Source organism: Neovison vison, chromosome 3, assembly GCF_020171115.1.
Source record: "Neovison vison isolate M4711 chromosome 3, ASM_NN_V1, whole genome shotgun sequence".
NCBI classification, from domain to species: Eukaryota; Metazoa; Chordata; class Mammalia; order Carnivora; family Mustelidae; genus Neogale; species Neogale vison.
In genome coordinates, this window is record NC_058093.1 from 176300931 (window position 1) to 176312401 (window position 11471).

The 11471-nt window shown below is 40.2% G+C and overlaps 1 long non-coding RNA gene across 1 annotated transcript in view; it reads right to left on the bottom strand.

Annotated features, from left to right (window-relative positions):
- LOC122903012 overlaps window positions 1-11427 on the bottom strand; it is a 29668-nt gene extending 18241 nt beyond the window's left edge. The window contains exons 1-2 of the long non-coding RNA XR_006383905.1: window positions 11348-11427; window positions 6673-6848 (exon numbers count right to left, since the gene is read on the bottom strand). This is a non-coding gene — a long non-coding RNA (uncharacterized LOC122903012). The remainder of the gene's footprint in view (window positions 1-6672; window positions 6849-11347) is intronic.
- Window positions 11428-11471: the final 44 nt, after the last annotated feature.

Below are 11471 nucleotides of genomic sequence, written 5' to 3' on the forward strand. Positions count from 1 at the left end.
ACACACAGAGAGAATACCATGTGACCACAGAGGAAAAGACGAGTGAGGCAGCTGTAAGCCCAGGAACACCACGGATCACTTATGACTACAGAAGCTAAAAGAAAGGCATGGAACAGAGATCATGACCCTGCCAACACCTTGTATTTACGGCTTCTAAACTCCAAAGCTGCGACAACAAACTTCTGTTGCTTAAATCTCCCAGCTGTGGCACTTTGTTACAGAGGCACAAGGAAATAAATACAAATGGGAAAGGATGCACCCACCTATCTTGTGGAATGATGAAGAGGTGCAAAATGCAGAAGCTTTGGGGTTCAGTAAAAGTGGAACTGAACCCCAACCCAGCCAATTCCTTCCTGTCAGTGACATCACTCAAGGTAATTACTTCAGTCTGTTTCCTTAGCAATATGATAGAAATAAGATCCTTACAAGATTGAGGGCATTAATTATCACATATATGAAAGTTACAAGGCGCAGAGTAGGCTCTCAAGAAAGGCTAATTTGCATTCATTACATCCGAGCACATTTAAGTGGTCCATTAAACTTCAGCCATTTTGATGTTATTGTTTACATGCTCTTTCCATTGTACCTATTGACATGGGATTTTTATGTTTACTTCATATGGTTATGGAAATTAAGAACTCTTTTCTCTCTTTTCAATTTAATTATTGAAAAAAATTACTGAATTTCAACTGAATTATTGAAAAATTATTAGAAAAACAACCCCCAAACTTCTTTTGGAACCGTAAATTTCTATTGGCCCGGATGCTCAGACTTTTGGCGTTAATGATAAAAAATAAGAATTTTTCATAACTAATGGAAAATAGACAGTAGCAACTCCAGTTCCTGATTGTAGTTTGAAGAACATTCAGGAAAGCGAGTGGGTGAAAATTCCCAAGCAAATACAGTTTGTTCATTTAACTTTATCTTGAATGTTTTCAAGATAAAACAAAAAATTGTTTTTTCAGAAATAGTAAGATATTCTTTCACAGAGTACTGAAATGTAAAGTATCCAATCTAATGACTCAGTTTCAAAGTCTGAATTATTTATTAGTCTTATTAAAAGGGGATAAAACTTCTGGTTCAAGATGGAGGAATGACATATTTATGTGATCTTCTTCCTAAGACCTCATTAAAATGACAATAAAGAAATAAAGAGGTATAATTGAGGAGCAATCAAGAGATGAGAAAAGCGCCATCAGTGATCTAAATCTTTCAACAAATTCCCAAAAGACAAAGAAGAAAGTGGTAAAGAGAGAAAAAACATAGTGGAGGCAATTCCAGTCTGAAGGCTGCATGGAAAGGCCATACCTGAGAAGGAAGCCAATCTGCCTACAGATCCCAACATGCAAGGTCTCTGAAAATTCACTTCCCACATATCTTTTCCTAGGAAATTACTTGGCGGTATGCCTCAGCAAGACAAAGGAATAAACCAAGGAAAAGCACCGGCATGCAGGAAATGGTGGTTTCCAACGAGGAAAGTAATTCAGGGAAGTCTCAGGGTGACAGCTATGTAGCAGACCTAGCCAGCAAGTAAGAGGCTAGAAGAAAAAAGGGAAGGTGTTGAGTATCTCGTACTAACTTTGAGATTTTAGGCCCATATAAAAAGGTCTACAGTGCAAAACTAGAAAGAAAGAAAAACAATTAGAAAGCCATTTTATTCATTTGGATGATTTGGCTGCAAACTACAGGAAAAAACCAATGTGGCTTAAAGAATAGGGAACTTATTATCTGACATAACAAGGGCACTACAGGCAGGGAAGCTTCAGGGTTACTGTTTGACTTAGTGGTTCTGGGTCTTCATTGAGCACATAAGTTCTTTCCATGTTTCTCCCTGCCAGCTTTAATTTGTAAGCTTTGTCTACAGGCTAGCTCTTCTTATAATATTAAGAAACCAGCTGCTCTCCTTTTTTTTTTTTTTAAGATTTTATTTTTAAGTAATCTCTATATCTAATATGGGGCTGCAACCTACAGTCCCAAGATCAAGAGTCACATGCTCTTCTGACCAAGCCAGCCAGGCGCCTTTCCGCTGTTGCTGTTCTTTTGTTCTTTTTTAAGGTTCGCATCCAACATGATAGAACCCCAAAGAAGATACTATGTCTCTCCTGGAGAAAAGGATACTTTCTCAGAAACCCTCAGCAGACATCTTTTCCTGTCTCACTGGCTAAAGGTGTGTCATGTGTTCCTCTAAAGAATTGCTGTAAAGGAGAATGGAACCAGAATGCCCGGGTTGCTAATTGCCACTTGATATCCATTCTCTTCTTCCTTCCTTTCAATAACAGAACTACCTTGAATTTTATCTGGACACATAATCACCAACCTAGGAACTACATTTCCCAGCTTCCCTTGTTCCTAGTGTAACCATGAGACTAAATTCTGGCCAATAGGATATGATTGGAGATGTTGTGGGCAATTTCTGGACTATTCCTTTAAAATAAGTAGTATGGCCAAGACTGATGTTGTATAGAGGTGGTTCCAGATGCATAGCCTGGGAAGCCAAGGGGTCACAGGCACTGCCTTTATGCTTTCCCCTGCATTCTGTGATCAAAAACTAATAAATTGTTTTTAAAGAAAAATAAATAATAAATAAATAAAAGAAGTAGTATGGGGTCACCTAGCTGGCTCAGTCAGTGGAGCATGAAACTGTTGATCTCAGGGTTGTGAGTTTGAGTCCCACATTGGGTGTGGAGATTACTTAGAAATAAAATAATCTTAGGGTGCCTGGATGGCTCAGTCAGTTAAGTCTGCCTTCACCTCAGGGCATGAACCCAGGGTTCTGGGATTGAGCCGAGTCTGCTTCTCCCTCTGCCCCTCCCCCACACTCATGCTCCCATTCACTCTCTCTTGCAAAAATAAATAAATAAAATATTTACAAAATAAAGTCTTAAAAAAAAAAAGTTATATGCTCTCCACTGCCTCACATTTTCCCTTTTGCTAGTATGAAGGTTAGGTAGTAGTGAGTCAGCTTTAAAAATAAGATGAGGGCAATTTCTAAGGAGATAACAAAGCAAGAGATAGAAGGAAACTTGGGATACAAGGTATTTTCACCAAGCTAATCCTCTTACACTTCTAGTTTTGAATTTTATGTGATAGAGAAGTAAATTCTGTCCATTTATTCTGATCACTATTAAAACAGCCAGAGCAATACCCTAGTTACTGTAATGGCCATACATCACGTAGACCCCAAACTAGCAAAATCAGCATTAACCTAGAAGCTTGCTGGAAATGCAAATTCTTCGACCTCAGATCTATAGAATCAGAATATCTGTGAATGTAGCTCAGCAGTCTGTTTTAATAAGCCTTCTAGGTCAATCTGATGCAGACCCAAATTTGAGGAAATCTGAATAGCCCATCTGGAATCCTTTGGCCCAGAAAATTTTGGCTAAGTGGTTGAGGGTAACACCTGAAAAACTCAGGGTCTTGTTAGATTTTGTTAAATGAGGTTAGGGGAGATGCTAGGTAGGCAACCAACAGCATGTGCCATTATTATAATAAACATAGTTAATTAAATTTCAATTCTTTTTCTTTTTTTAAAAGATTTTATTAATTTATTTATTTTTATTAAATTTTATTAATTTATTTATTTAACAGAGAGAGAGAGCGAGAGAGGGAACACAAGCAGGGGGAGTGGGAGAGGGAGCAGCCTTCCCACTGAGCAGGGAGTCCAATGAGGGGCTGGATCCCAGGACCCTGGGATCATCTATCACCTGAGCCAAAGGCAGACACTTAATGACAGCCACCCAGGTGCCCCTGATTTTCAATTCTTAGAATTAATCTAAAGATTTAGTTATATAGTTGATTCTTGAACAATACAAGGCTTAGAGATGCAAATCCCTACATAGTCAAAAATCCCTGAATAAATTTTGATTCCCCCAGAACTTAACTACTAACAGCCTATTGTTACCTGGAAACGTCACCAATAATATAAACAGTGGATTATATGTATTATATACTATATCCTTACAATCAAGCTACAGAAAAAAAAATGTTGTTAATAAAATAATAAGGAAAGAAAACACATTTGTAGTACTGTATTGTATTTATTTTTTTAAAAATCCACATATAAGTGGACCTGCACTGTTCAAATCTGTATTGTTCAAGGGTCAACTTCAGTTTCATAGCAGAATGTAAAGGTCATGGCCATTGACAACAGAAGGATGACAGACTGAGTGACAGAAATCAAGAGGAGAGGTGCGGGGTGCCTGCGTGGCTCAGTGGGTTGAAGCCTCGGGTTGTGAGCCCGGGGTCCTAGGATTGGGCCCCCCGTTGGACTCTCTGCTCAGCAGGGAGCCTGCTTTCTCCTCTCTCTCTCTGCCTGCCTCTCTGCCTGCTTGTGATCTCCTGTCTGTGAAGTAAATAAATAAAATACTAAAAAAAAAAAAAAAAAAATCCCTCTTCCGGATGTCAGGCTAAAAAAAACCTCTAAAAAAAAGGAGAGGTAAAAGAAAATAGGAGGGAAAAGAGATAAAGTCAATAGTTGACAGAACAAGAAATGAAGGTGTTCATTTAAAATTGTAACTGTAACCAAAAGAAGAGCTCAAAATAACATAAATTGGAAGCAGCCCAAGTTTCCATGAACTGAGGAATGGATAAAGAAGTGGTATATGTGTACAATGGAATATTAGTCAGTCGTTTAAAAAAAAAAAAAGGAATAAAATGGGGCACCTGGTGGCTCAGTCAGGTTAAGTGTACAACTCATTATTTTGACTCAGGACATGACCTCAGGGCTTTGAGACTGAGCCCTGTGTTAGGCTCCATGCTCCATGCAGAATCTGCTTCAGATTTTCTCTCTCTCTCTGCCCCTCCCCCCATTCACTCTTGCTCTTTCTCTCTAAAATAAATGAATAAAATCTTTGAAAAGCAACAAAATCTTGCCATTTGTAACAACATGGATGGAGCTAGAGTGTCTTATACTAAGCGAAATAAGTCAGTCAGAGAAAGACAAATGCCATATGATTTTACTCATATGTGGAATTTAAGAAACAAAACAAATGGACACTTGGGAGGCTCAGTTGGCCAAGCACCTGCCTTGGGCTCAAGATTGACCACACTGCGGACTCTGCTCAGTGGGGAGTCTGATTCTCCCTCCCCCTCCCCTGCTCCCTCCTTTTCTCTCTCACCTCTCTCTGATAAATAAATAAAATCTTAAAAAAAGAAAGAAAGAAAACAAATAAGCAAAGAGAAAGAGAGAGATGAACTCAGAAACAGGCTCTTAATTACAGAGAACAAACTGATGGTTACCAGAGGGGTGGGCAATAGGGAGAGGGTAAAACAGGTGATGGGGACTAAGGAGTGACTTGTCATGATGAGCAACAGGTGAGGTACAGAATTGCTGAATCACTAGATTCTACACCTGAAACTAATATAACCCTGTATGTTAACTAACTGGAACTAAAATAAAAACTTAAAAAAAAAAAGAACACAAATCTATTGGGAAAGAGGCTGGGGAAGAGGTAGAGCCAAGCTAAATTTTCATCTTTCATAGTATGGACTCAACAGTTAATTTCAGAAAATACTACATCAAGAAATAGCAATGCTAGCATATTATTTAAAGACATGAGGCAATCACCATAAGAATAAAAACAGAAGTGACTAGAAGAGTTAAAAATAATTTTCCCTCTTGGGAGTGGGGACTGCTATTCATTATTAACCCTTCTCTACAATTCTTCTTCTTTTTTTCCAACTTACAGAATGTGTTCCAATGATGAAAACCTTAAAAATCATGTTTGCAGAGGTGGTATACACAAGGTGGGACAGAGTCCTCCTACAAAGAGTTCCTTTACAAAACTCTTTTGTCCAGGCGTGGGGTCACCAGAATGTGTGAAGAGCCCCAAGTCTCTCCTTTCTTGTGAGGCAGCTTTAAAAATGGCTGGATTAGGACAGAGTTTCTGACAAGAGGCCCTCTCCTCATTGGCATCATCCTTTGGACTGCTGTACAGAGTTCACATGCGGCCAGACTGAAGGAGAACCAGCTCAGAGTGGTCTGCTGGCGGTCTTGCCACTGCCACCTTCTGCAGAATTTCCTCTCCTGACCACCCCCGCTTTCTCATTCAGATGTGGGGCACACAGCCTTAATGCATAACGGATGTTTGCCATAGAAGACTCCTCCTCATGTATCTCAGTTCTGAATGGGCAGTTGAATGTTTGCATCATGGAAAGTTACAATATCTCAGCAATCAATTGCCCCAAAGCACTTGAGCAGACAGTAATGATGGTATATTGTAAGAGGAGCAATTAAACCATGTCTATATCTTTAAATTCAGTTGGCATGTTTCTTCTCACCATACTGTCATTTTTGTGATTTACTCTGTGCCCAAAATTACTTGTCTCACAAGCTGATGTCAGGCTCTCTGTTCTCAACACCATGTAATTATAGCTGGAAATGGGGGAGGTTGAAGTGGTTTGGGAGTAGCGTGGCACAGGGCAGTGGTTTTCAGTGGAGTCCTGGGGTGCTGCAGAGACACCTCCATGGAGGTGCTCCAGGGACTGGGAAGGAGTGGCCAGGACTCTGGATTCCACCTCATTCCCACTCGAATCAGGGTAGTTGATCCTATCCTGTCTCGTGTTTTGGGAGGAAGAAGGTTCCAGAAATAACGCCCTGGAAATCACTGGTGCTATGAAATAAACACTGGACTAGAGATCAGAAGGCCTGGGTTTGCACATTATTTCTCTTACCTGCTTGATGGCTCTACAGCCATAAGCAATCCTAGGACATTTTGTTTGCTTGTTTCCACAGTTTGGCTCTATTTCACAGTACAGAAGTCATCTGGAGACATTTCAGACAGACATCATTGAAGTGAAGGTTCTGTCAGACCAATACAGCATCACAGCTTGGTCTGTGGAAGCCACACCTAGGATACAAAAGAAGTTTCTATGTTTAGGTGCTTTAGGACAGGTTTCTTTCCCTTTTGCTCTAATCAGTTTTATAAGATTAAAACACCTCACAAAGGCTTCCTCCAAAAGGATTCTCAGTTGGGTTAGAATCTTTTAGACCCATGTAACACCAACGTGGGGCTGTTTTCCATGGGCACTGTTATAATACCTGATAGGATCCATAAAATGTAAAGGTGTGGGGGCAAACGTGGGCATACTGTCCCAAGTTATGGATTATTCAATATGGAATCTCAACGCCAAGGGACATTTCTAGACTTGAAAAATGGAGATACTAGTACATCTCCCCCCGTGTCACAAGATTAACTTTTTGCATCAGATAGAAAAGGTAAATTCTAGACTATTATAAAAACACAAAGGTTTATTGTCTAGAATAGAAAAGAATACAGTCTCTAAAGAGTTCATTTAATTTGCTTAAATATTGACTGAGGACGACACAGACATATTTTTATAGATTGGCCCGGAAAGCTATGGTCAGTTATCCTGATGCAGTAGCTTTATTTATTTATCTATTTATTCCTTTTGAGCACCCTCTTTCCCCCTCAATTTTTTTTAAAGTAGTGTCCATGCCCAGGTGGAGCTTGAAATCACAACCCTGAGATCAAGACCCAAGCTGAGGTAAAAAATCAGATGCTCAACCAACTGAGCCACCCAGATGTCCCTCCCCAGAACATAATTTGTTTTAAATTGCATACGCAGAAGAAATCTGTCAATAGCCACAATGGTAACTGCTATTTTGCTGTAATTCATTTCTTTAGAGATAGTGATAATCATTCTGAAATCCATGGCTCCCAAAGGCCCACTTGATTTTAAATGCAACCTTTCAGTTCCTACAACATGGAGGATATAGAATGCAGCAAGGTTGTAAAATTATACAATTCAAATGTGCAAAAACAATTTCAAGTTTTTTCCCTTTGATTGCTCATTTGCAAGCAGATATCCCTCCTCTACTCCACCCTCTTCATTTCTCAGGTATCAAGAGGAAAGCTTGATTTCGTTTCTTCACATTATTTCTATTTTTTCCCATTTATGCAGGTTTGTTTCAGTGTAAGCAACTGGTCCAAAGTTCTGCTTCCCGTTAGGGCTGATAAAAAATTATTTGGTTGAGTAAATGCCTTTAGATAAAATACTCCATCTCTCGTAAATGTTATCTCAACCACCTTTCTTCTTTGCTCTGGGAAGATGGGCACGATTTATGTATCTTCTTGATGTCTTTCAGATAAAAGGTGCTTAGATGGTGCACTGTCCAGGCGGCTGCTGGCCTTAGAGGCAAGGTCCCATGTGTGTTTGGTATAAGTTTGCTGCTAGAGTAGTTTAGGGCTTGTCAAGTGTCCAGCGGGCTCTCTTTCCTACAGTCACACCTCCTCTGAGCTATACCTCACCCTTGAACTGTACCCTTGCCCAGTGGGTACACCCAAGCCTCTGCTGCCGGATCCTCCCACTTTTGCCCCTTTGGGACCCACAAGGCTCCCAGTCCTCAAGTCAACCCCTTCTGTATCTTCCCCAATCCATGAAACTCACCTGCGGGAGGGTGTGGTACCACTTCTTGAGAATCAACAGCGGTTTAGGAAAACATACTCCATTCTCTGTCCCAACCATACTGTGTGACCTTGTCTTGGACCCCAAAAAGAACATCTGAACACACCTAACCTGGCACTCTCATACCTCCAGCTCCATTCTGTTCTGCAATGACCATAAGAAGAAGGGCAGACTTTGCCCCTCCCCTTCCTGTCTGACAGAACATTCCCCTTCACCATATCCTCTTTCTTCCGGAGGTGACTCCTGCCCTTGCCTCCGGAGTGGAAAGGGTTCAGGAAACAGAAACCAGCTTATCGTGAGGAAACACAAGCCAGGAATCATTTAAAAACATTCTATCTGTTACAAGGGGGGAAGAAGTCTCTAGGACAACAAGGATTTGCCTCAGCTGGGAAAGACCAGGGCCTGGTGGAAAAGAACGTCCTTCACCAAGGGAGCAAGGTGCTCAGGTTGTTGCATGGGGCTCACCTTGCCCTTACCAGCAGAGGTAGGAGGTAGGAGGAACCCGGGTCAGGAAGGACCCAGGTGTGCGAGGTCTGCGTCCCTGTTACCTGGCACGGGATCTGGCTCATTAGATCCACGGGGAATGTTATAGTCAATAGAGTGGACTAACTCTGGCCTTTGCCACTGGCTCACTCTTTGGCTTTGTCAAGTTCTCTTGGGTAAGTAATCTGTTTTTCCCTCTATAGAGCTGATAGGGGCATCTGGGTGGCTCAGTCCATTAAGCCTCTGCCTTCGGCTCAACTCATGATCCCTGGGTCCTGGGATCCAGCCCAGTGTGGGGCTCCCTGCTGGGAGTCTGCTTCTTCTTCTCCCTCTGCCACTCCTCCTGTTTGTGCTCTCTCTCTCTCTCTCTCTCAAATAAATAAATAAAATCTTTTAAAAAAAAAAAGTAAAGCTGATAATAAATAAAACCTACTCGCAAGGTTTTTTCCAAGTGTGGAAAAAGAAATGGTATTATATGTCACTTGGTGAACTCAGAAATGTAGGAATAAAAAAAAATCCCTAATTCTTCAATATCCCCAGATAGCAATAAGGTAATAAGGTAAGTAATAAGGACTAAAAAGAAAAAAAAAAAGGACTAAAAAGAAACACTTATTTTCTTATTGGCATTCTTTAATAGAGTAGACAGAGTAAGAGTTGTTTGTTTGTTTGTTTGTTTTTTCATGGAATCAGTATAACTATTTTCATGTTGAAAGAGAAAAATCTGGGGGTGCCTGGCTAGATCAGTCCATAGACAAGAGACTCTTGATCTCAGGATTTTAAGTTCCAGCCCCACTTTGGGTATCAAGATCACTTAAAAACAAAATCTTTAAAATAAGAGAGAGAGAGAGAGAAATGTGGCAGGTGAACATTTTTATTCTTCAAAGACCTGGCTCTTAATGCAATCAAGTCTGCTAACTACTGCCCAAAGCTCATCTTGTCACTCATTCTAACAATGAGATAAGTTTAGAATCATTAGGTAAAATTCTGTCCCAAAATTTGAATTGAGATTTAACTGGAATTTTGTTAAACTTGATTGTTAGAATACGGAGTTTTCTTGTTCAGAAAGATGGTAGCTTCATTCACTTACTCAAATTATTATTTTTCTCTGAGTACATTTTGGAGTTTTCCTCATAGAATCTAGTGTATTTTTTGTAAAGAATTTTATAAGCTTCTTTTCCTACTATAAGAGAGACATCTCTCCATCATATTTTAGCTGTTTAAAGATGATATACAGAAAAGTTACTGACCTAAAAATCTGTCCTATAAGTTGCCATAATAAAAATAGCAATAAAAAATGATAAAATTATACTAGTTTTGAACAGTTGCCAAATGTCAGGCAGTATGCTGTGTATTTATACATACTTTCCTGTTGAATCTTCACCGTAACCCTGTTGTTATTTATCATTATTATTCTAAGTTATAAATGAAAAAATTGAGGTTCAGTGAGAGGAAGTAACACGCTCAGGGTCACTCAGTTCATTACTGAGCACTTAATCAGTTCCCTTAGGTTTTCTAAACACACAGTCATATCACTTATACAAAATGAGAATTTTATCTACTCCTTTCCAAAAGTTCTGTCTCCTATTTTTGTTTCATGCTGCACTGAACTGGTCATATTATAAAAGGGTTTTTTGTTTTTGTTTTTAAGACTATCTATTTATTTGACAGACAGAAATCACAAGTAGGCAGAGAGGCAGGCAGAGAGAGGAAGGGAAGCAGGCTCCCCACTAAGCAGAGAGCCTGATGCCAGGCTCAATCCCAGGACCGTGGGATCATGACCTGAGCTGAAGGAAGAGGCTTTAACCCACTGAGCCACCCAGGCGCCCCGGAACTGGTTATATTATAGTAAGATGTTAAATAATTATCATCTCTTAAATGTTCCTGAAGCCTCATATCCTGAGTGGACATGAGTACATATGATGCTATAGTCAGCTGCAGTAACGGAAACAAGAATCCCTGACACTTACACGGTGCACCAAGACAGTCTGAGTCTAAAGTTGATGCTGTCAAACATACTAATTCAAGAACTATTCTCACCTGTTCTAGCATGTTCCATGACACTCTAGCATGATCCTCATGCTTCAGACTTTTTCCTCTACCATATCCCACCAGTTTCCTGTCTTTATAGCCAAGCTTTATCTCCAACTCTAGCCCCAGATGGACTGGTGATCCTGTTTGCCCTGGGATCTTATTTGGCACTTCCTTGCGACACTGCTTCCAATAACGGTCTCTTGGCTCTACCAATGAAATTAAAGAGGTGGCCTTTCTCTGTGTCTTCTTTAGGCCTCAAGACCCCATCTTATTTAAGGCCCCAGTTTCCTTTTACCAACATAACACCATCAAAGTCTCTCCCAACTTCCCTTTAAAATATCTTTGAAAACAACAGCAAAAAAGAGGAATTAGCGAGATTGTTTTGTTAATTAAAAACTCACCATACCTAATGTCAGAAAGACTTAAGAGAAGTGATATTCTTCTACTCAAAATTCCATATTCCGGGTGCCTCGGTGGCTCAGTTGGTTAAGCCGCTGCCTTCGGCTCAGGTCATGATCTCGGGGTCCTTG